Genomic DNA, 20,791 nt, shown 5'->3' on the forward strand with positions numbered 1-20,791 from the left:
AACTGCTGGCAGTGTAGGTCTTGTTGCCTCCTCTGTGGTAAAAGTATACATAATAGATGAGCTCATTCAGTGTACCTCCTTTCCTGCCACCTGGTGTCTGTTATTTTCCCCCTTTCCTATGAAGGTCCAGTCTCTCCCTTGGATGTTTGTGTTCTGTGCATTGTAATGTTCAGCATACCTTGTGAATTTGGATCCACAGATACTCATTAAATCTGTAAAAGTACAGTAGAGTCTATATGGGCTTCTATAAAATCCAAAACATTGCATAACCTTCTTCCAACAATAAAATAGTCAGACGCATGCTTGGTCTTTTAAAGTGTAGGAACCTCTGGGAAAAATCAAATCTACTCCCTTGAAAATCCTTAGTTATTACTTGTATCATTACTACTCTGGAAATCAATAGTTTCAATGTGACCAGCTAATATTCCTTCTTTGTTGTCTGAGAAAATGATGATGATCCAGAGATGCCTTTCTGCATGTCTTTTCAATCTTCTCAGTGCATTTTCAGCCTTTTCAGTGTGATTTCAGTTGCAAAACTGAAAATTATATGGATTCCATCATTCTATCTTTAATTAGCTCCTTTTTTAGTGCAGTCAAGGAGATAAAAGAAGTATGATATTATTCTCTTTATTCCCTTAATTATGATAAATAACCTTAGAGTATTTTCTTATGTTGGTATGACTCTCTTACATGTTTTTTAGTGCCCCAAAAGCTTATATTAAAAGGACTTTATTGAAGGACTTCTGTACTATCATCTATAGTGGCTGAAGCATTCATAAAGGGTTGCTGTATAGTTCAGCCTTAACTGTATGGTATTAGAGTGTTTCTGTGGTGAGTATGAATAGCTGAGCTTTTAGCTCATAGATTTTATGAAAAAGGGACAAGTCATTTGCTCTCGATTTATATAATATTAGCCAACTTCCAACTTCCTTTTTTTTTTTTTTTTTTTTCCCTCACGACTTCTCTGGACATCTTATTTCACTGTATTCATTTGTCACTTTAACATACCTAACTCAAAATATATCAAGACTGGGGATTAGAAAGTAGTTCATCTTGGTTATTTAGGCTGTGCCATTTAATTTTATAGACCAAAAGAAAATGATATAAGGTTGTATTTGTTCTTTGATTGGATAAGCGTGCAAGCACTTATCAAATAAACAGTTATAGAAGCAAGTTCAGATGCATGAAATTGAAATTTGTTTTGCCATGAACATAAACTGTGAACAGAAATTAAGTCCAGGTGGGTGAAGAAAAACATAGCTGGAAGAGATTCAGCTACAAACATAAGTCTGCATCCTACTGGCATTTTATCCAATATCTTCTTAGCTTGACTGTCTCTTCTTTTGGTTTCATTTCTGCCCACATCTGAAGTCTCCCTGCTGCATCTTAAGCTCATTAATTCATATGCTTCACTCATTAACTAAAGAGTAGAACGGTACAAAAAAGCCCACTTTTTCTGGTTTAGCAGCAATACAAAAATCTATGCAGAACAGAAACAAATGGGAGGTGGAGAGGAAGCAGTTTAGACAACCAAATACTGCCTTCCTAACTAGTTGCAAAGAAGAAAACTGAAAAATTGGATTTTTCTTGAATCATTCAGAATGAAATGGAGCAATTTGGTCAATGTGGTTCACTTGAGACATCTGCAGAAAACAAACAAACAAAACCCCTGGAAACAGAAAGTAGAATTTTCATAAAACAGAGATAGGGGTGAGTCTCCCTGTGTGCATTATAGCTGTTAAAGTGCATTACTCATATAACAGTGAGTAATACAGTGAGAACAAGCACCATAATCATCTTTCTGAATGTACGTAATCTTAGATTACATAAGAGTTATTACTTCTGTGATACCCATTGTATTATTATTATTATTATTATTTATTTATTTATTTGCATCATAACTATGTGACGTGTATATTAAGAAATGCTGAAATAGAGGAGCTCTGGCGTAAGAGCTCAGTTTTTGTTGACTTCAGCCGTGGCCTTCTGACTCCTTGTTGATCTGACAGCTGGGCAGGAAAAGCTCAGTGTTGCAAACAGCGGGGAAAGAAGGGGTGCTTGAATGATAATTCAAAACCACACAGCTTGTTCAAACAGCTGACACATTGAAGGCAGCTACAGGAGGAGGGCAAGTAGTTTTTAATTTTAATTTTTTTATTTATACAAAATTCAGTGTATTTCTCACATGTTCTTATTTTGCCACCTTTTTAATATTGTTCCTGTATCTTAAACATGAAGTCTGAATCTACTCTATTAAGCATAACACAATAGAGAATTATTTAAGAGCAAGATTTTTTAAATTTATCAGTCAAGTGACCTGCTGATATTCCTTACACCCACTGACCACAATTTACATTGCATATGTGTGTATTCTGTTGTGCCAAACAAAATTGTCTTCATTGGAAATTCGCTAAAATGCACAGAAATAACAAACCTGAAAAGTCTTTATAAATGACAGAAAAGATTAGGAAATGGTAGATTGAGGTAATGGGAAACATTTAAGAATGGAGTGCAGTGCACTTTGGAGGAGAACAGTCCCTGCCTTTAACATCCTGGGTCCTGATGAAGGACGTTGGTGTCACTGTGACTTAGTAGATAGCCTTCTGCCTCCGGGACTGAAAGTTTTTGGCTCAGATCCATTTAGTGCATTACTGGGGAGGCTGTGCACATCCAGAGGTCATGTTTTGCGTGAGATGTGCAGTGGAGGTGGCTACAAAACTTTTCGACATCTTCCAAGCTCTTATTCCTGTTTTGCTTCCAGATAGAGCTCAATATTGTCCTCTGTTGTTCCTTGCACTTCCAAAGTGCACTCAGCAGCTGAGGTTAATTCTGAAAACAAATACGATAGCCCTCTTTTCCTTTGGATGCTCCATGCCTTTGCATAAGCATAGTCAAAAAAAAAAAAAAAAAAAAAAAAGTTCTCTGTCCTATTTAGTTTTGTTCTTCTTAATACTGTGGTGGGATGGGAAATTCTCTGGAGTAACCCAACCCTAATATTCCCCCCCTTTTTTTCCATAAATTTTTGTACATCACACAGTCTGTGCAGATTAGGGGTCATGGGTAAATCTAGGAATATAAACCTGCTTAAGGTCCTTTAGTATCAAACTGTCAATGTTTTACCGTGTTCTATAACGTTAATTCTGAGGAAATTCTCATCTGCCTGCATTGCCTCAGTAATGAGATCAGTTGTGACAATGAGTGACATCAAAATTTGGAGAGAGGGGTTGAAGTTCCATTTTGGGTGCTTCTGGAGGTTTCCAATGAACGGTTTTCCAGTGCTTGGGTGAATTTCTCTTTTTCACTCAAGCAGTCAGGTTTCTTTTCAGGTAGAGAGGGAGCAGAGTGTGTCTGAGGGTGCCTTATCAAGGTTTGCTGGGGGATGATCTTGAGCAGTGGGAGTCTGCCCGGTGCTCAGCAGGAGGAGTTCAGGTTGCCAAAGGGCAGGGGAAAAGGGCTTGGTGTTTTTTTCTGTGGGTCCATGGCTGGAAGTCCAGCTCTTGCTGCAGCACCCTGTAAAAACAAGATCCTTACAGAAAGGCAATTTTGGTTTTGTGAAGCCCTTCCATGTAATTATCCAATATAGAAAACGTGAAAATCTGTGTCAGCAGTGAGCCTGCTGGGACTCACAGCAGGGAAGAGTGTGATTAACAGACAAACACAGCAGCAGGCAGCCAGGAAGGGCTCAGCACAGAGGGAGAACTGGCTGGCTTCTCAAGGAATATGTCCCAGCCTGGAAACAAGAAGTGGGTGTATGTGTAAAGCCAGCGCCAGGAAAGAAAGTTAGAAAAATGAAAAGAATGGGCTTAAATCTCTGTTCCTGTTTCACTGTATATATGTGAGTGGACAGGAAAAGGGTAAGGGTAGGAAACTGGTAGAAAAGAGGTAGGAACAAGCTGTGTGGCTCAGAGCCTGGGCCTCAGATTAGACTCAGGAAAGCCTTTTTTTTTTTTTGACTGATGACATAATACTTGACTTTTGGATCCATCATGTATCTTGATGCCTCTGTTTCTCCTCCTCTCTTGCCTGCCTTGTTCTGATGAGATGGTACTGAAGCCAGTGGCAGTCTCTGAGGGCTGTACACAGCCAAAGACAACACAAATCCTTTCATAACTATGTCTTGCAGGTAATCCAGCACTATGCATATAGCTAAAGACAATCACAAAACCCAGAAACACATTCAAAAGCATTTCCACTACATTTTTATGGGCATTTCCAGAAATTGGCACCGTGGCACAGGCTCAGGTCTGTGTGAGACATGAAGACTCTGTGTGCATAAACTGATAAGCTGCATAAACTGAAGCCATGTGCATTTTCACTTTTTCTCCTGTCCATATAGAAGGGATTCATCTCACCTGACTTTAGGGTCTAGATGCAGTTGCATGATCAAAGGTGTCTGTGGTTGTTTGAAGCCATTGTACACTGTCATGAACATCTCCATACTGCTGCTATCTCAGTTTTGCACCTCTCTGAAATGGCTGTAGAAGCTGCAGGGAAAATACCACAACACCTAAAATGACATCTAAACTTAGGCCAATGTGTTTGTGTATTGGGGATCTACATGTATATCTTAAACATAACATTCCTGCTCTCCTTTAATAGGAAAGTTCTAGTTAAGGAAAGTTTATTGACTACCTCAGCAGACAGGAATTGCATCTAAACTCCACTGACTGCATTAACCAGATGTCTACTGACTATAAAAGAACTGTGATGGCTAGTTCAGATGTGGAGACATGCACTGCAGACATCCAGAGTGAATCAGGTAAATCTCAGCCGATACCAGAGCACTTGCTGAAGGACAGAAGCCTGTAGCTGCTCAGGTGAGGAATAAACATATGTAACAACAACAAAGTCATGCCAAACAAGTAGAAAATAATGGGGTATAAAAAACAATGTAAATAATAGGGATTTATGCACTTTTCTCATTTCATTTGATTTGCTTATTTGCTCTAACAGCCTATGTTGTAATCTCAAACTATTTGACAGCTGGCTCTTTAAGGATTTCAGCTCAAAGTGTATAGGATGAAACAGAAGAAAAAAAAAAAAAAGAGAGAGAGAGACAAAAAAAGGTTTTTTATGAAATCACTTTTAGTTTTTGTGTAAGTAAAAAAGCACAGAGAATTAGTCCAGAATTCTTGTATCAAGGTGTGTTAGAAGTCACATGGAAACAAATAAAACATCTAATCTTACCATGTGGGAGGAAGTAAGCCAAACTTTTAATTTTCAAAAGATACCTTCAGACTTTTCCCTCCCTTTGAAATATGCATGTAACTATGAATCTCACCTCTGAAACTTTAGAGGGAGAAAGTTCCCTTGAAAGTCCATAGCCTTTATCTCAAATGTGGAGCTTGTCAAGCTGTTTGATCAATGTCTGTGGATTAAAGCATTAGAATTTGAAAGGAAATTATACTTAAAATTGTTTGGGCCTGATTCTGTAATCACCTTCTGTAATCTATCATCAAGGTGAAAGATGGTAGTCACCCATGATGTAGAGTTATTACAAGTTCACGGTTATTGACCTGAGTCCCCCACACAGCCTGCCAGTACTAGGAAAGAAATATACAGGAATACAGTCATGGATTTTTTTTTTTTTCCTTAGCAAACCAAGAGAAAATCATCACTCCTACTTCATCTCTTATTTGCTAAATAGTGTTCTTCAGGCCATTTGCATTTCTCTTTCGCAATCAAGCCTGTTAAGCACAAGTTAAGGCTGCAAGAGCTTTCTACTACAATTCTGTCTTCTGTCCTCATTCATGTGTATCTGAAGTGATAAATTAAGTCTGAAGTTACAATATGCAAAGCTGTAAAATGCACCTCAGCCCACTGAGTGCTCTTGTCACCAATACAGAAATGGAAGACAGCTTCTAGGCTATTCAGGAGCATCATGCTACCAGTACAATTCCTAGTCTTTACAACAGAGACTCACCAAATGCATACAGAATTAAAGTATATAATTCAGAGTAGGTAGTGGGATGTTTATGCTTGTGGCCTGTGGAAAAATGTCCACTGGTATTTAATTCTATGCCTTTTGCCTGGTTAAGCAGTCACTTGGCTTGTTGGAGAATTCTTTAGGCACTCATTAAGCAGAGAGAGCTTCTATTGAAAAGAGACAGGGTCATAGTTAGGTTAAAATGAGTTCAATGTGTGTTTTCACATATACTGCTGGTACTGACAGAGTCACTCCAGGTTTGTGCTGATACCACTTACTTTTACATACCCATCAGAGCAACACAAGGCCCCTCACCAGGGTGCAAGACAAGTGAAAGATCAGCCTTTGAATCCAGATGATCTTCAACAGAAAAGTGTCCAGGAAGAGTTTTGGGGGGGTGGAGGTGGGGTACATATTTTTAATTTTCTATTTTTTAACCCCAAATAATTTGTGCATCTTCCCCCACTCTTCTCTAGCTAGACTGGTAGGATTTTTTCCTTTCATCCTTCCTGAGCCACACAGAGAGCTTTCCATCTAGCCTGTGTGTCCTCAGGAGGTCAGTGCTTGGTGGGTACAAAGATGTTTTGGCCTTGCTGATCCACTCATCCATCAGGGCCACTTCTCCAGTGCTGCATTAATGGAGATGGCATGCTGGGGGACAGGGCAAGGACACCAGGCTTTCTGGGTGGTGGGGAGGACTGGGAGGAGAGCAATACTGGGATGTGTTTGAAAAGGTGACCTTGGAGTATCTATACAGAGACACAGAAGACGTTGCAGCAGAGGGAGATCTGACTCCAACATCTGTGACGGAAAGCAAAGACCAACAAGTCCTATCTGGAAACTGGTTTGTTGATGAGTCAGGTTGGTTGATGTATCAAGTTTGTTTTTAAAAACATTTTTCAACCTGTGATTGTTTGCAGCAAGTTTCAAACCAGATTGTACTGGCAGAGCAGAGTATGTGTTCAAACTCCGCTGAAAGCCTGCAGCCAACAAGAGAGATAAAGGCATTCTGTTCCTTGCACTGCACAATAATAGAGAAGGCATTAACAATGCTGAACTGAAAAACAAGCACTCTGTTTAGATAGCTTTGTGCAACAATAACAGGAGCCTGTTCATGAGCTCAGTGTACTCTTTATTTACTAGGTACACTATGTACAAATTACACAAACTTACTCAAGCCCCTGGAATTACAAAATTCACAAGGTAATTAATCAGAGCTTGACAGCACAGCAGCGGCCACTTCACCTCAAATCCAGTGTCAAAGAGGGAAGATAATTTTGTGATGCAGGCACAAGCCTGTGCTAGAGGACAGCTGTTTTTTACTCCTAGCTTTGTGCAGTCAATTCTGCTTGAGTTCTCATGGGAATAATATTTCTGATTGAACAATCTGTCTGTGTTAATAATATACATGTGAAATTTGGGAGTGAGGGGGCAGGGTTATCTTTGGACATAGACGAATACTCAGCCCAATCTGTGATTAATCTTGGAAGTATCTATATGTTTCTCTAAAAAAAATAATTGCATGTGATATATATATATATATATATATATATAGTATGGATGACCTACCTAGTGCAGAGGCAGCAGCATCTGTAAGGTAAAGTGAGGGTCATCTTGCCTTCAGAGTTTCTTTTAGGATGTTTAGATTTTTTTTAAAAATTTTATTCTTGAAGTTCAAATCATTCATAAGGCCTGGGAAAACAGACTCTTGGTGTATGATTTTGTGAACATCTTCGTTGTCCAAGGAGCTGAGTAACTTGCTATTTATATGCCAAATGGGACAACAGAAGTATGAGTATTTGCAGTAAGAGGTCCTCAGCCAGGAACTATACTAAAAACCAAGTAGTTGGTTAGTACTTTTTGTGGTAATCATAAATTGCCAGGCTGCAAAGCAAATCTCTGAATAAAACTAAAACAAAGCAATCAATCAAACAAACTCCATAAAGCACATTTATGAAGTTGTGGAAATTCTGAAAGGAACTGAAATCCTTTTGGTGAGCAATGGTGTAGGGTATCCTGTCTTTCATAAAATTTTGCCACGTTGGCCTCTCCAGAGACTCCAGGCTCACATGAAAAAGATTTTGTCATTATGTTCAGCTTTAGTTTTAGGCTGTTTTGTTCAGTCACTGTGTTCCAACACTAACCACAGCAATGTGAAGTATGAACTAGTCCAGCACTGCTGCAGATTGTGAACACTCTAACAATGCTAGTCAATGTTTGCCTGTATCACAGATTTTAACTTTCTGATTGTTTCCTCTATAATGAAATATCTGAAAAACTTCCTGATGCTATAATTATCTCATGTAAGTCAGTAATAAAGTTAAATGTGTATGTTACTTGCAAAACCCAAGCTTTTGATAGATGTTTACAATTTTTAAAGCATGTTGGTTAGATTATATTTTTTTTTGGTCTCCCACTCTCAGAGGTGTACCTACACAGACCCATGGTAGCAGGTACATCTGTTTGGATATGAAAAAGGATATGAAAAATCTTCATAAATTTTATAAGAACTGACATATTTCAAAATTATTTTCTGTAAAATATATGGCCTATACAGAATAAGTGGTGGGGAGGAAAAAAAAAAAAAAAAGAAAGAAATTTTCACTGGCAGAATGCAATGGCAGAATGGCAGAATCCTTTATATGACTCTCCAGTGTCATTTGTTTCTATATATTTTTAATGAAAAATGGGAAATATGAACTGGATTTTATTGCCTTTTTGAAATAGCAGCATATGGAATTCTGCTCAGACTAGCAGTCTCTGAAATGCATGATCAAACTCTCTCTTAGATTTCCTTTCTAAAGATTTTTCAAAAAGGCTCAGTGGTGAAAAGCATCTTTCAAAAAATGTTTCTATAAAGGGTTAGATTCTAAAGAGGTTGGAATCTTTGTGCATGTTAACATATCCTGCTGTTACTATCATAGCATCTTCATGTAAAATAACGATAAGAAAAATGGTCTTCCTCTCTCAGCATTTTTTGCTCTTTTCTGTAAGAACAGATTGCTGTTCTACTATCTGTACTGAGTTTGCACCAGCTGTATCAGAAATTCAGCACAGGAAAGGAAAAAGGTCATTCACCTTGCAGATCCAACAGCAGAAATACTCCTCATGTCTTTGGCTTGAGACAATCAATATAACAAAGGGTTTGTTTCAGGTTATGTAACATTAGATGATGGGGTCACACATTAGGAGCTACTCCAAAAATAAAAAGGTTTAAAAAGAGAGAAGAAATGAATGAGATGTTCTATCTTAGCCCTAAGTTTTGCAGTGTAAAGGTACTTCTTGACTTCTGTGTCCAGCCTGGGGATTTTCTAAAATATCACAGTTTGAAGGTTTAGTTTGAAGCTTGATGCTTCATAAATCTAATTTTCTAGTGGATGTCCTTTATGACAATGAATGTTTTGCACATTCCTCTGAAAGAACGTAGAGAATTGAGTTTAACTTATAGAGCTATCTGTGTGGACATATAGCTTCTTTGATGCCTAAAATAAATTTTTCTTAGCTGCAAGTAGTGGCAGCTGCCAAAGAAAATGGAAAATACCAGCTTAAAAATAAGCAGAAAGCAAATGGGAGCTTCAAGATATATTGCATAAAAGAAGAGAATGTCTTTAGATATCCCTATCTGCATTCCCCCACAGCCTCACCAGCTTAGAGACTGCCACGTTGTGAGGTCTGTGAGGGAGTGTCTTCCCTCATGGTGCTCCACAGAAACTATGGCAAAAATTTTAAGACTGTTGAAGAAAAGAGGTCTGTGAATGATTTCACTGCAATGGCCTTGAGTAGCTGTAAGAAACTTCACAAGTTATAATGCATTGTTTGTTTGTTTTTTAGCCAATATAATAATTTTGGATTTTTGGCTTAAAGAACACTTCTACAGGGAAAGTTGTATTTTTTCTGTCCTTAGTCATGTCTCAGGTTCTCATTTTGGTTAAGTGGATGCATCTGTGCCTTTCCTGAGGTTTAGATGTCCTGTTTCATTATTACTTTAGTTTTCTCATAGCTGTTCACATAGATCCTACCCACTTCACCTAGCAGCCCACCTCACTCCCATCTGCGCTGGGTGTTTGTCCTTACACCAGTATGCTGGAAAAAAAAGAAAAAGCACAGTGTGGCAATGATTTACAAAGTCTGACAAAATGCCGAAACAATATTTCACACACCCCTCGGATCACAAAAGAGAACTTAATTTCTAGAGGGAACAGTAGCCATCTAACTAATTGATTTAAGCAGAAAACTCACTGTCAAGGTCAGACTAAAAACACAGTGAGGCAGGATATATTTTATTACATGGAACCTCTCAGTGTTTTAATTTGATTATGTTATTAGTTCCATGTAAGTGTATTAACCAAAAAGGCACGATTAGCTGAATACATTTCAGAAGTGACAAGGAGGCTGGTGTCAACATTAGCAATTCCACTATTAGCATCCAGACACTGTTTTTTTATCTAGGAAGGCAAGTAATCAAATTTTAAGGCAGAACTTCTCAGAAAAGACACCTGAAAAGTCCATCATGGAAAAGGAACATTTTGGGGATTTCTGCTTGTCCAGAGAGAGTAAAAGCCTCTGGTCAAATGGTCAAAAAAGGACAGCTAACAGTCTTTTGAAGGTCAATTTAACCTTGAAAAATAAAACTGGAGAACATGATTCTAAACAAAATTTCCAACAGCAGAGAGCAGCACTGCCATGAGGTCCTATCTGAAAAATCTTTGCACACTGACAACTCATGATCACTTTTTTTTTTTTTTTTAAAAAAAAAGCACAATATGTAATTTGATATTTTAAATATAAAGGAAGTTGACTATGCATCAAGTATATATGAGGACATCAAGGGTAAGACTGAATTCCATTAGACCACTATGATATTCTTCTGACCATTACAAAGGCAAACAATTTATCAAAAACTAAATCTGCTCTGAACCCTGAAGCTGCTCCTTATGCTTCTCTTAGCATTTGGGCTAATCTTCTGATTTTAAATATCCTCACTGAAGAAATAAAAAGCTGAGAACATTAGGAATCAGACTACATCTCTCTGGACACCAAAAGGCAAGGACAGACTGGGCACTATGTTGAAAAAGTACAAATAAATAAATAAATAAAACCAGTGATGTAAGAAGGAAATAAACCTGAAATTATGCAGGAATTATATATATATATATATAAATATTATTATAATATTATGTATGTAATCAGATCTGTGTTCTCCTAGGGTAAAATCTTGACTCCCTCAAAGTGAACAGCAAAGGCCTCCTGAAAATAAAGTGACCTTGATCTTACCTTTGATCAATCTGCAAGGTGTCAGGAGTGCTCAACCTTGGTGTTGTTGGCAGAGGCCACGTACACCTCCAACCCAGACCTACAGAGCCTGCAAAAAGGAAAGCAAGGCAAAACGTAGTGATGTGGTAAAAAAATACCTTCCCTGACCACGGGAGACCTCTCCAAAGGGAGGAAGCAATCAGATGGGATGAGAAGCCTGGAGGAGAAACTAGTGTCCTTCAGCCAGCATAGGTTGCTCTATCCCTCCAGCCCAGCAGCCTGTTTCTAGCTAGGGCATCACCAAACCTGGTCCTGAATACCCCCTTTTAACATTTTGCTGCAAAAAAAACTCTTTTTCCACTTCCTTGAGAGGTGAGAGGAGATGTCAGAAGAAATTCTTTGCCTCTTTGAGTTTAATGTAAGGTGAGTAAATCAGATGCTTTGGAATCACTTCATGGCTGCTCAAAACACAAACATTTGTCTTTCTGTTCTTCTCCTCCTACATATTTTGAATGAATTGGCTTTGTCATCTCAATGCAGAAAGGACAAAATCCAGGCTACCTCTTTTTAGTACCCTGATTTTGTCCTACCTGGACTTGGATATTTCATACCACTTTTCATTTGCAGGAAAAAATACAAGTGGTACTGTCTTTAGATTAACTCACTTATCTTAGAGTTGTATTGTTTAAGAAAGAATTTCTTGGACCTCTGTTATGTAATATGTGGGACATATGTATTGCGTATGTGTTATGCAATATGTGGGACAAACACCTTTAAAGGTTGAAGTTGTTTTACTTCCTTTAGAGTAGGTACTTGGACTTGGCTGCCTTTGTCCAGGAACAAATGTCTTGGGAAATAGTGATCTAGAGTAGGTTTTGTATCCATCAGATGCTGACGTAAAGTTACCTATTGGAAAGCTATGAAGGTCTGGGACACAGAGGGCTAGGTGAATGAAAAGCAAGGCAAAAACTGTAGAAACAGAAAAATATGTGCCAATCATACGTCTGTGTTGCTGTCCAAAAGAAGAATGTGAGCATATCAAACTATTTATTTAGAAAAGGTTGTAAAAATAGTGTACATCATTAAGCTTTTATCCCTGGGGAGGTAAAGAAAATATATTTGGATCTCTCTGTCAGACTGTCTATGAATTATTGAGAGGGAAATCGTCAGTGGCAGCCAAACTGAAGTCATGGGTTTACCCTTAAAACCTCGTCATACAAGCCATCATTGTTTCAGGAAATCCTGCTGGAATCACTGCGATTGCTACCATGAGTCCTTATTTTACAGAACTAGACTCTTTGGTACAGCACAGGAAACTCTTCGTGGTTTTGTGCTTATTGAAACAGCTATAATGTATATAAATTGAACTGAAGTCACACCAGTCACTGATATGAATAGAACAGATCAAACTATTCATTATGAACCATACTTATTATGAGCTCTGCTTTTATACTGAGTAATAAATTACCAAAATCCCAAGAATGAAACAATTTAATGTGTCTTCCTCACTCAATGATCCTTTCTGTAGATTGTATTAATATTAGTTATCAAACTCCAAGGTATTTTTGGACTGTGAGCAGGCTGCAAGGAGTTGTAGCTGTAAGCGAAGGCTCTCTGAGCTGGCCTCTAACTGTTTTTTCGAGCTTACCAAGACATACACCAGCTGGCACATTGTGAAATGTCCTCTTCTAGCTCAGCTGGAAGTGAGAATGAGACTTTGACAGTTTTAAAACAGCCCATCATTGCCGAAGGGAAGAAAGGTAACATGCTGCTCCAGGGCACTATTCCAGGGTTGAGTCCTCCACCTGTGTTGTTTTACAAAAGGTTTTTCCCAAGAGGCAGAGATACGACCCAACAATGGGAGGAACAGAATGATGTTTCCCACTAAGTTGTATGCAAGCAACAGGATAAAGTTATTTCTGGGAAATACAGTCCTGAAGATAACAGCTTTGGAGTGCTTTACTTGCCTAGAATAAAGAGAAAAAGTTAAAACTGTTGTAACATAACTTGCAACGTATTGGAATCATTTTTAAAGCTAAGGGCTGAAAAGAAACTGTATTATGTGATAGAAACTTAACACTAATAGTTGAAGAATTACTAAAACAGATACAAATTCTTAAGCTATTGGACATCAATAAATGCATTAATTACTATAACTACAAAATCCATGAGTCTCATAGGAAAGTATAGTCTTATATAAAACATTCAAATGCCCACAACTGATTAGCTAGTTAAGTCAAGAGCTTTTGAAGGCTGTAATGTAGTAAGATTTACTTCAAGAAATGGCACAGTTAATTTCTTATCACTGACAGCTTTCTGTTGCAAGAAAATCTATTTTTCTGCCTCAGGACTGTAGCTGATATGCCAAAGACTTTTTATTTTCTAACATATTTCTTTGGGCAGTGACATTAATGCTCTGACGCATTCTTGTAAAATTCAAGAACTGATCATAAAGTTTAAGAGAGATAGTTTTCCTTTGGAAATGTAAGTTCTTCCAGAAGAAAAAGAGTCCATAGTAAAATGTCACCTTTCATTGATTTATTTATTTATTTATTTAGTTTTTTTGGGAAAAGCAAACCCAATTGATTGGTCTTTGAAAGTAAAATTATATTAAAGATTACAATGACTTTTTTTTTTTCTTTTTTTCTTTTTTTTTTTTTCAATCTGCAACAAAGAAAAATATAAAAAGTATCTTACAGAGTATTAAAAATGTATATACTACTTTTGGTAAGACAGCGTGTTGCAGAAAGGCTTTAATGTCATCAAGTGATGTACAAAATTCAGATATCCCTTTTTAGCTGTAAATCTCCAGGCTTTGTGGGCCATATTTCCAATTTATGGTAATCCCCAATGAGAGTCTGAGGTTGGTACCCTAACTCACTTCCTGTGCACACTTAACCCCAATATCCCAGACCTGTCTGCCTGCCCACCTGCCTGGAATTCACAAGCTTCAGGGGTAGCTGCTTTGTGCCAATGGGCACCACAGCTGTGCTTTGGAAAGATACTTCAAAGCAAGGCTCCTCCAAATACCTTCTCACCTCATTACAGGCTTCAATTTCTTCTCTTTGCTGGTTAATATTGCAGGGTCTTTCTGCTGGACTAATACACTACTCTCACCTCAAACATTATAAAATGATTGTTCCAGGCATTAAAAGAACAAAAAAATCTCCTTAAAATTTGGCATTATTTATTGCTAGCAAGTATCTCAAAAATAGCAAGCTCATGAATATGAAGAACAAAAAATTACTTGAACTTTATGGATCACTGAAGAGATGAGCAGCCTTAAACTGGATGTTTTATAATAGTTATGAGAAAGGCAGTGTGGTGCAGTGTGGCCATACCCTGAATCCCCTGCTTCGCATTGCCTCTCCTCTACATTTTGGTAACAAAGTATTTGGTACCTTTTACTAATCCATTCATAGCTGGCTCTGCATTAATTGATTTTTTGAACACAGTCATCTATTAGTTAAAGCATGCAGCACAGCACATGTGGCAAATATGAAGTCGCCTTGGTGATTCTCACTAATGGCATCATCAGGTAGCTGTCACGTTTCCTGACTATCTCTAGTGAGCTTAATGCAGAGGATCCAGTCTCACAAACAGATTTTGCATGGAAAACAGGAAACTCAGTGCCACTAAAACACTAAATATAGGTGTCCAAATGTAGCTGTCTACATTTGAGTGAGGTGTCTAAGCGCTTGTTACAGTCAAAGTCTGGGTGTGATTTTACCTGCCTACTCAGATCACTTGGGATGCTGACCGTTGTACCCACCTGGCTCTTGATACCAGTCAAGGAGATGTCCATGGGTCTTTTCATAACCTTAATGATTCTATGATTCAAGGTGGGAGTCTTAAGTATCCTGAGGCATCTCAAATATCACCAGACACTTATCTGAGGGAAACTGATGAATCCTAGACCTCCACTGTTTGTAATGGGAGTTTAGTCCACACATAAACATCTGTATGCAAATACTCAAATAGGATGCATTTCAAAGGAGTATCATGCATACAAAAAACATTAATATAAAATATAGGTTTATGTCCTCAGCTTGAGGTTTTATATCCCCTTCTAGTGCTTTTATTTATTAAAAGAAAACCAACGAAAACAAACAAACAACTTTGGAATTTTGGTTATCCTGTTCATAGATCAAAAGAAAAGCAATAACATTTGCAGACACTTGCTAATCTCTTGATTACCATAACTTTGTGTACCTTTCCCTACTAAGACAACATGACGAATTTTATCTGAGTTAATGAGGTGGGTAGCTCTTAGCTGTAGCCCAGTCCTACCAAGACAGAGAGTGCTGAAATTGTGCATTAGGGTAGTTTCAGACATGCTGTGGCATGAAACAGGATCATGAGAATATACCAGGGATGCAGTCTATGTCCTTACACCAACTCAGAAAATTAAAGCCATTTCATGTAGGGTTACCCAATTGAGGAGAAAAAGGTCACTTTGTAGGGTTGATGCTAAATACCCTAAGGTGCACAGGATGAAGATATGCAAGGTTTCTGGATCAATTTAGCAGCCACTTGAACACAGTCATTTTAATTCCTTGGCAAAATTAGCAGCATGCTGTGTTAATGGTACAGAGAAACTGATGAAACAGCCTCTCACTTAGATTAATTCCTCTGTGCCTGCTTGTTCAGAGCACCTTGTCACTGATCCGCCTCGTGATGGTCGTCAGGACAGTACAGATAGATCTGACCCCAATGGCATTCTGTCTTCTGCTGACATATGGTAATGTGGCTTGTGCACTTACATAGGCCATAATAAGAAATATGACTGTTACATGACATTTCTATGACATGCAAATACCATGTATTTTTCCCCAGCTGAACAGATAACTTCAGTTTGTTAAAATGTTTACTTCTGGAACACAAAGAAACAGTCAGGAAACTGTTTTGCTATGATAGTATTGTTTGTGTTTTGATGTTTGTATGAGAATTTCATTAGGAGGCTTATATTTTCATCTTAATTTGGAATCGATATAATTTTTATTGTATTTGTACTGGTGTCCTAAAGAAGAATTTGGCCCAATGTTTTTAACATCATGGTTAATTCTCATACTTTGGGTTCAACTGGGAAATAAGAAAATCTTGATTACTCCAGGGCTTCTCAAAATTGACCAATCTATGAAGACATTAGGACTTCATCCTTTACTTGCACTGAATAACACTTACTTTGGGGGTTGGCTTGTATTGCTGAAACCTATGACCCAAATGCTTAGGCATTTGCTTCCTGTTGACTGCAGGGCTGTAAGGGAGCTATGAACTTTTAATCCATCTGGGCTAAGTGAAGGGACATTCCACAGTATTTCTGAGGGATGTAGGACTAAAGCCATACTGGAAACAAAAAAAAATATTAGCGTCATTAACAATGGTGTAAAGTGCTGATTGGGAATAACAGCTTTTATATATTAGAAATTGTGAAATACTGAGAAGAGGGGAAAATGTTTGAAAAACATTAAAAAATATTTAGAAGAAATGTAATTGCTGTTTACACTAGGGAGCTCACTTTGTCTTGTTACCTTTGATGTGGTAATTGTGATGAGATTGCAAAAACTCCTAGAGGTTCCATTTTGCTACCTCATATGTAGGTTCTTGAAAAGAGAGGTCCTTGAGTAATAATCTTGTTAATGAAACACTCTGAAGGAGAACAGCTGCCAAGAACCATGTCTGTATTCCTAACATTATAGAGCAGGGGAGGAAGCTCAGTTCGTGGCTGGGATTGACTGAAAAAGCAATGTTACATCTTAATATTACAAATATTAATGCAAATCATAAGGATTCATCACCAAATGGGAATGGTTCCAGTACTATTCTGCACAGATCTGTATAGCCAATATACACAGTGATTCAGAAAACAGTGGAACTAAATAAACAATAATGGCAGATTGATTAGACGACCCCTGAGTTTCACACCGCTTGGTGAGTTGGGCCTATCTGAAGTGTGTTTTAATACAGTCAAATGCCATGTCATACATGTAGAAACAGCTAATGCAGTTAAGAAGCTGGATTCCTAAGAGGGATTCATCTCACCTGATATCAGATGCCTTAAATATAGAAGTTAACACCTTATCTGGTCACACACCCCCATTTATAGTGTGTAGATAAAACCTTAAGTGTCCAATTAATCCAAGCCTAAAAAAAATATATCTAAGACCTATGAATTACTCCTAAAAGTATTTATTGTCTTTCACAGATTATAAAGGGAGTCTAGATACCTATAATTAACCTGTCTTGTGTAGATATTTCCCACATATGCTTCAGAAAACCAATTTTCTCTTTGCTATTGATCACAGTAATCCAGCATACAAGAGCACAGGCAAAGGTGGGCTCACTACAGCTTGAATTATTGTCAGTTTATAAATGCTATGAGATCTTACACCACTTTGGTAATTATTTATTATTAGTAGTAGTATTAATATTGGTATTGTTTGTTTTAAGCTTAGTAGGGAAGGTTCTAAAATAGGAACATTGTTTTGTCTGTCTCTTTGTATGCTCACTTGGTTAGGCTTTTGAACCACACAGAGCTGAGGACTCAGCTGGGGCTGTATAAACATGGGAACAATACCGAATCTCTGGCTGCAGGAAGCAGCAGGCCAGAAGATGTGATGAGGTGGATTTTACTAGGATCTTGGCTGCATGTTCAGCCTGATCTTATTCTGCAGCAGAGTTAGGATTTTGGGAAGCAGCTGTCATTGTCTTCTTGTAAAGTAATATCACATGTCCCTTTCTCTCAGGTCTTGGAGAAACAAGACTCCGGCACCTAAGGTCTTGATATGAGGTTTGTGAGTCAGCAGTCATAGTCACTCCTGCACTACAGAGTATGCTAATTAATTCAAAAGTGCTGTACTGCATATACATCTGTTAAATATAAGCTCAACCACAGAAAGAATATAAATAACATGCCAGTAAACCATGAAACAGCAATCATTTTGACTGCCTACAAATCCTCACAATTTCAAGACTGTTTCTTCTCAGTCCTGATATTGTTCCCAGAAAGGTTTCTTTTAGTGGGTAACACAGCAGGAGCATCTCAGAAAATATCCCATGCAGCAGTGGGTGTACTGAGAAAGCAAATGGCATGATCAAGTGGCTTCCCTATTGTTTTCTTGCTCCTAGCTTTTCTGCCTCAGCTAACAATGCAAATGTTGTTGATATTGTTTGTGCTCTGTGAATTCCTGCACAGACCATTTGATCTAATTTTTCAGGATTTTGTAGCAGCTAATCTAACTTCGGCAGAATTTTAATTAAGATATATGTATGTGGTATCTGAATAATGATTAAAGGATTGGGGATGCACATGACAAATCAGATGAGGTGCTACCTGTGGCAATGATGCTTGCTGTTCTTTTATCTCCACCACACAGTATTAGATGTAGCCTTTAGAAAAGTGGCTTGTCCATGTCAAACAGGAGATAATCTGGAACCTCTTTTTTTAACCATCTGTGCTTTGCTGAAGCCTTGTGAAGTGCCCCAGTGTCCTTGTTCTGTCTCTAATTACAATGCTGTGAATTCCTCTGGCATCTTTAGGCTTCAAAGACAAGCATGTGGGGCTACACGGTGTACATTTGTCTGCCAGATAAAGCCCTATTTCCTACATTCCTCTGATGTGTTGGTTTAGTTAGTTAGTTAGTTTGTTTCTGTAATGCAATATGGAGTACAGGCTTATGAACTGCAGGAATATTTAGCCCATGTGTATACTTACTATACCTCAGATTTGCATAACTTATTTATTTATATATTTATTCATTTATTTATTTATTTTCTGGGAATAATTAGATCCTCCTCACACTGGAGAAGTGGTTTGCAGATCATGATAATCAGAACTACATCAATTCAATTAAAGCCCAAAGAAAATTCCTGTTATTTCTCCTGTTATTATCAATGGGAAGGCCAAAAATAAGTTCCTACTGCTGCAATACCTTGCTGCACTAATATGGGTGACAGGAAATGTTTTTTCACATTGCCTAATTGAATGCCAGCACTGCTAAGAACTGATAGCAGCTGCTGGCAGATGATGCCATTTGTAGAATACAATAGCAAGTTTTATTGAGCCTACAAAACCAGAAGCTATGTGACATACTAGACACTCACAAAAAGCTCACCAAAAAATGATACAAAAAAAACCTACCTACACTGTGACAGGTAGGATGTCTGTCCGATGGATGGTGATTGTAGGAAACAGTATAGCACCATTCCAACTGAAAACTGCAAGGTTTATGACTTAGTCCTTGGGCTATGAAGCAACATCCAAGCTTGGCATCCCTGGAACAGCTTGAGTAATAGTAATATGGAAAATCTGACTCATGGCTACCCGAGGTTCCAAAGCAAGGTTTGGAATGAGACCTGTATTTATTTAAAGATATATTTCTTGGCAGCATTAGAGGGACATTACCACAAATTCTTTGTTTTCTAGCTAATTTATATGGTAACAACAGAAAGTTTTAGACCAGAAACTTTTTTTTTTTTTTTTTTTTTTTTTTCCTTTAAGGAAATATAAATTAAATTCCATTTTAAAAATTAATTCCTTTGAAATATTTACAGTTATACCTTCCAGGAGAAGACATAAAAGCTAAAAGCCCTTGCTAGGAAACTTGCATTAGTTTAGAAAACTTATAACAGTTTAGTGCATGATCACACATTTGTAAGCAGCATAGACTGAACTTGCAGTGTTGGGAATTGTGCTGTGGAAAGCAGTAGCCTGGAACAGAGTTAAGTTGATCAATGAGCAATCAGTGTGATGTTATGTCTGAGGGAGCTAACATGCATGGGGAAGGTACTACTGAGCAGGCATACAGGTCTGGTATTGCTACTCTGTAGGGAAGCAGTGAGGCAGGGGGTGTTTGGGGTCTGTTTGGTGGCCAAGAATCCATTGGAAGGTCAAGGGCTCCATGACTGATCTGGAGTGTAAATTCAGTATGGCATTTTTTTGGTGACACTTGTAGTAAAGTCACCCTTTTTAACTTATCCAAGAGAAATTTTAAGGATAACTTGATAACAGAAACTTAAGTGAATTGAATATTGGAGTGAATGCAGATCAGTTCAGGCTTGAAATATCCAATCAATTTTTAGCAATGAGGATAAGAGGTTATTGGAAGACAAAGTGGTAACACAAGAATATCTTTGGAAAATCATGTACTATCACAGGACTGTGTCAAATGTCTTGGCCTTAAAATAAGTGAAAACATACTTTCCTCACACACCCAGTTTCAATGAATAGATTTGCTATTGCTCCTTTCTTAAAGAAAATTAGAATTTATTTATTTTTATTTTTTTTCTAGTCCAGCAGTGCTGAATTAAAACTGAGTCATCACCAAATTTAGACACCAGTATTTTTTACCTTTTAGATACTGGAGCTTTCATCTCGTCCTCATGAATGGTCTAGCTGCACAAAACTACTCAGGAATAAAATCTCTGCCTAATGTATTCCATGCTGAATGAGCCTGTTTGCACATAAGGTGGGTAACTTGTGAGTAGTTGCCCTCCATAGCTCTATCTGCAGACATGCGGAGAACTTTTGACTTCATTTTAACATTGAGAAGCTGTCCATAAATGTAGACTATAGGCATATATTCACATTCTGTGAAGGGTCCTTCTACCAAT

The 20,791-nt window shown here is 37.9% G+C and overlaps 2 long non-coding RNA genes across 2 annotated transcripts in view; one reads left to right on the forward strand and one right to left on the reverse strand.

The window, feature by feature from the left end:
• Positions 1-2,225: 2,225 nt before the first annotated feature.
• Positions 2,226-20,791, reverse strand: part of LOC137850074 (uncharacterized) — a 37,860-nt gene continuing 19,294 nt past the window's right edge. Inside the window, exons 3-4 of the long non-coding RNA XR_011092240.1 lie at positions 11,201-11,288; positions 2,226-3,510 (exon numbers count right to left, since the gene is read on the reverse strand). This is a non-coding gene — a long non-coding RNA (uncharacterized lncRNA). The remainder of the gene's footprint in view (positions 3,511-11,200; positions 11,289-20,791) is intronic.
• The window catches only part of LOC137850073 (uncharacterized), a 35,384-nt gene continuing 21,085 nt past the window's right edge, over positions 6,493-20,791 (forward strand). The window contains exon 1 of the long non-coding RNA XR_011092239.1: positions 6,493-6,787. This is a non-coding gene — a long non-coding RNA (uncharacterized lncRNA). The remainder of the gene's footprint in view (positions 6,788-20,791) is intronic.

The sequence above is a fragment of the Anas acuta genome, chromosome 1, assembly GCF_963932015.1.
Source record: "Anas acuta chromosome 1, bAnaAcu1.1, whole genome shotgun sequence".
In the NCBI taxonomy this organism is placed as follows: Eukaryota; Metazoa; Chordata; class Aves; order Anseriformes; family Anatidae; genus Anas; species Anas acuta.